General features: G+C 42.4%; 1 non-coding gene across 1 annotated transcript; it reads left to right on the top strand.

Moving 5' to 3' along the window:
• The first annotated feature begins 113 nt into the window (after positions 1-113).
• On the top strand, positions 114-185 carry Trnav-aac. The gene has a single exon. It is a non-coding gene; the product is annotated as a tRNA-Val (tRNA).
• The last annotated feature ends 4,815 nt before the right edge of the window (positions 186-5,000 follow it).

Here is a 5,000-nt window from a genome sequence, read left to right as displayed (position 1 = left end):
GCTCTGAGCTCGCTCCGTAATGGGGAAGACTGGCTGGGTGACCAGCAGACGACCGAGGTGAATTACACACACACACACACACACACACACACACACACACACACACACACACACACAGCGTAGTGTAGTGGTTACCACGCTCGACTAACAATCGAGAGGCCCGGGTTCGAGTCCCGGTGCGGCGAGGCAATTGGGCAAGCCTCTTAATGTGTGGCCCCTTTTCACCTAGCAGTAAATAGGTACGGGATGTAACTCGAGGGGTTGTGGCCTCGCTTTCCCGGTGTGTGGAGTGTGTTGTGGTCTCAGTCCTACCCGAAGATCGGTCTATGAGCTCTGAGCTCGCTCCGAAATGGGGAAGACTGGCTGGGATAACCAGCAGACGACCGAGGTGAATGAATCACACACACACACACACACACACACACACACACACACACACACACACACACACACACACACACACACACACACACACACACACACAACTGTTTGTCACCCAAAATTCCCTGACGACAAACTTGAGAATTAGATCACCTCGCACTCTCCTCCTCTTCCTTCTCTCAACAAATATTTACACGAGGATCTATAGGCCATTTTTCCCTTCATCTATATGCTAATGGAATATAGATTAGGCTGATGGTATTGGAAGGAGGAAAATCAAAATAGTGATGGCAGGAGACGGAATCATTCGTCAGATAACGTGATGTCATAATCCTTTTTTTTTCCTTGTTCCTTAATTTTGTACTCTTCTTACACTCTTGTTTGTCATTTTATCAAATTTTTCTGTCCTTATTTTTTTTTTATTTTGTGGAGATTGGATTGGTTTCTCTTCTTGTACTGTATTTATTTTTGTCCATATTTTCTAGTGCTTGTTCTTTTATCATCTCCTTTTTTCTATTTTTTGTCCTGCACTCTGTTTACGAATAGTAGAGATACAAGCCTTTCCCTCACAGTAGAGTTTGGCGGGCGCTGGATTCTGTTCCTATTTGGTGACGGTGTCCTGAGATGCGGCGAGGGAATTAACATTATTTTGGCTACTCAGTAAACTTTGATACCTGACTAACCTAGACAGTGGTCTGCCCTTCAAGTGTTACTACAAATCTATTGAGTCCCTCATCCAGGCCGAAAGCTTCAGCCAGTTCTTTGAGCTTTTTTTCTTATTTTCAACATTATAACTAATGGATAAAACACCGTTACAGCAATGCAAGGCGTTTGACCTGTCATCAGTGGCCCACTCTGCCTTCCTAGGGCAAGTCACTAGTCTCCTATCCACTGACCTACCTACCTACCTACCTCCATTAGCTTTCCCTTCCATCCACCCACTCAACCACATCCACCATCCATACCGTACACTACCTACAGGGTTACTCGCCCATCCATTCATTTGTCTCCTATCCACTAATCCACCCAAACACTCACATTCGTCGATCAGTCATTCCAATCAAATAATCACTTGGTAGTTGAAGCCAGTGCTTATCACACACACACACACACACACACACACACACACACACACACACACACACACACACACACACACACACACACACACACACACACACACACACACACACACACACACACACACACACACACACACACACACACACACACACTGTAACTAGTGTTTTAATCCTTTTCTTTGATACGAGAAAATTATTACCACTTATGCAAAGCATGATATCATTTTAAGCATCTGTAAGAAAGTTGTGGATAAAGCATAATACATTTTGCAATTTCCATCCAGTTTAAAGATTGAATGTGGCTGTAGAACAAATAATGTGATAATCAAAGAAAGGTGTAAATCACTAAGTGACAGTCAAAGAGGTAAAACACAACTTGCTTAGTGTTGTTTACAAGTCTCTATATATTTAATTTTGTGTCTTCTTCCTTTCGAATGTTAATTACTTCCTTTTTTGTTCAAGTAATAAATCATTTAATGAAAACGGTAAAGGATGATTTTCATGTACTCAAAGCAAATAGTTTGAGGTAAAGAAACTGGTAAAGAAATTGGTAAAGAAACAATGAAGCACTGTAAAATATACGCTTTCCACTAAACTCGACCAGTCAGTAGCAGGCTAGAGCGTTGATTCCCTGACGTGCTCCACCCAGGAAGAAGAGCTTGTGTATCTAGCGTTCCTGAACAGAATATAGTTTTTTGTCTGTCGTAATCTTCTCTTAATTGTCTATATTTTAATCTTCTGTCTTTATCTTAACCTCCTGTCTCTGTTCTAATCTCCTGTCTTTATCTCAGCATCCTGTCTTTATCACATGTTCTTTCCTTTTCTTGATCATGTTTTGTCCATTTCCTTATCTGTCTTTTATCTAAATTTCTGTCATTGTCCTAATGTTTATCCTTGTTCTAATCACGTCCTTCTTAGTCTTCTGTTTTAATCCATTTCCTTGTACTTGTCTTCTCTCATTTTGCTTTCGTACTCCTCTCTTCATACACCTATTATTCACTACCCTGATCTGCTCTGTCTTAGCGTTAACAGAAAAAATAGAGGGAATGCAGTAGTGGTCTTGTACAAATAATGAAAGAAGGTACAGTTTTTTGGACGTTGCTTCGAAGACATAAGAATTTATAATTCTATTTTTCATGTACGTATATGTTCTTATGTTTCTGTCTGCCTGTTTTTGCCTAATTTAACGTTGTTACATGTGAAGGATGCTGACCAGATAATAAAACGGTGTAGAAAATAAGATTAAGTGATGAATAAATAAATGAAAAATAATGCAAAAAAAAAACGACACGTTGGTGATTCACAAATGAAATACAAAAAAAAACAAATCGAAATGCAACTTTTCCACCTTCATCTTGATAGTGTTGGTTCGCAACAGGACCTGACCTACATACTTCATGACATGATACGCGCTATTCTTGTCCTTGGTCCTCCTCTCCTTATTCTCCTCTACATATCCTCCATGCTCTATACTTTGCATTATACTTCTCCTTTAGGTCCCTGATTCACTCTGTCCTTTAGTGGTATTATAGATACTGACATCAGTAGCTCACCACTTCATATGCCAATACCACAAAAGAGTCTCACTTGGTCTTGAACATCTGTGTAATCGTGAATCTGAAAGCACACGAGAAAGAATAAAAAATACTTCCCTTTCTCTCCTGTCACTGGCACTCACATCTCTCATTTCTTTTCCTGCAAATCCTGTGTAAATCCTCGACGGCGGGCAGCTTTTGGAGGAGCTGAGATAGTGCAGCAACTGTAAGTAATGGAAAAGTGCACCGATCTATGACACTCGCAGATAGCCCGGTTATCTCGCAGGTTTTTGCGACGCACGCCGACTGTTAGCGTAGGAAAGAGAGGTCGGGTGCTTATGGTGGTGACAGCGATGGTGATAGTGGAGGTGGGCTTATTTCCTGGTTTAAATGGGATGGTGGTGGTGGTGACTATTGGTGATGCCTCTGGTGGCGGTAGTGATAGAATGATAATAATAGTGGTCTAGAAACAGATTATGATAGTAACGTCAAATTTAAACTATCTCTGTACCCGTAGCAGCGCCTAGAGACCCAGTGTATACGGTTCATTACATTTAATGTAGAGTATCTCAGAGCCATCGCTGTGAAGACTCAGGTTTCTGTGACAGCGGAAATTGTAAGCCTTAACGTACGGTGAAAATTGGATATCGTCTCTGTCTTCATACTTTTTTTCCCTTCCCTTTAGTATTCAAGACGGACATGAAACAGAAATGACTAGTTGATTAAAAATAACAGAAAAAGAAAAAATATATATTGGGCACAGTGGCCATAAGCAATTGATATAAGCCGGAAATCATAACACTCGGCAGATAAAGTTATATAGAATTTACAACTTGAAAGCCATTCTTGCGTAACACACATCAGTGTTATATAAAGTTAACCATGAAAGTTGTGGCTCTAGATTAGTAAAGAAGAGATACATGTAAATAGAAGACAATATGTGCTACAGAAGAGAGAGGCTTTTTAATATGCTTGTAGAGAAAAACTATGAATATATACGAGTACCATGAATGTAAATAAAGAACTATTTATTTAATAACAAAGAGGGAAGTTACAAATATATAGGGAAATGGTATATATGAAAATAGGAAGACGGAATATTGGGAGAGGACACGAACATTTATAGAAAAGGAGAAAAGGTGAAAACATTTAGAACACGAAGGACCACAAACCAAACCACAGACCAGAGGCCTGCACCACCGTCCTCTGTAAGCGACCCCGGCCAATAGATTCTCGCCACAACAATAGTCATCACCGCTGCCGCCCCCAACCCATCCCACCATGCGTAGAAACTAACACATCACCACCGCACAATGTACTCCCATCACCGCCTGCAGAGACGTGGGGGAAATGTAACCCACTGAAAACACACACACACACACACACACACACACACACACACACACACACACACACACACACACACACACACACACACACACACACACACACACACACACACACACACACACACACAGCCCGGTAGCTCAGTGGTTAGAGCGCTGGCTTCACAAGCCAGATGACCGGGGTTCGATTCCCCGGCCGGGTGGAGATATTTGGGTGTGTCTCCTTTCACGTGTAGCCCCTGTTCACCTAGCAGTGAGTAGGTACGGGATGTAAATCGAGGAGTTGTGACCTTGTTGTCCCGGTGTGTGGTGTGTGCCTGGTCTCAGGCCTATCCGAAGATCGGAAATAATGAGCTCTGAGCTCGTTCCGTAGGGTAACGTCTGGCTGTCTCGTCAGAGACTGCAGCAGATCAAACATTGAATTACACACACACACACACACACACACACACACACACACAAACGCGCACGCGAACACACACACACACACACACACACACACACGTGTGTGCACACACACACACACACACAAACACACACACACACACACACTCCCAAACGCGCGCGCGAACACACACACGCACACACACACACACACACACACACGCCCGGTAGCTCAGTGGTTAGAGCGCTGGCTTCACAAGCCAGAGGACCGG

This window comes from Portunus trituberculatus, chromosome 32 (genome assembly GCF_017591435.1).
Source record: "Portunus trituberculatus isolate SZX2019 chromosome 32, ASM1759143v1, whole genome shotgun sequence".
In the NCBI taxonomy this organism is placed as follows: domain Eukaryota; kingdom Metazoa; phylum Arthropoda; class Malacostraca; order Decapoda; family Portunidae; genus Portunus; species Portunus trituberculatus.
The sequence above is the reverse complement of the archived record's forward strand: the minus strand, read 5'-3'. Positions and strand labels throughout refer to the sequence as shown.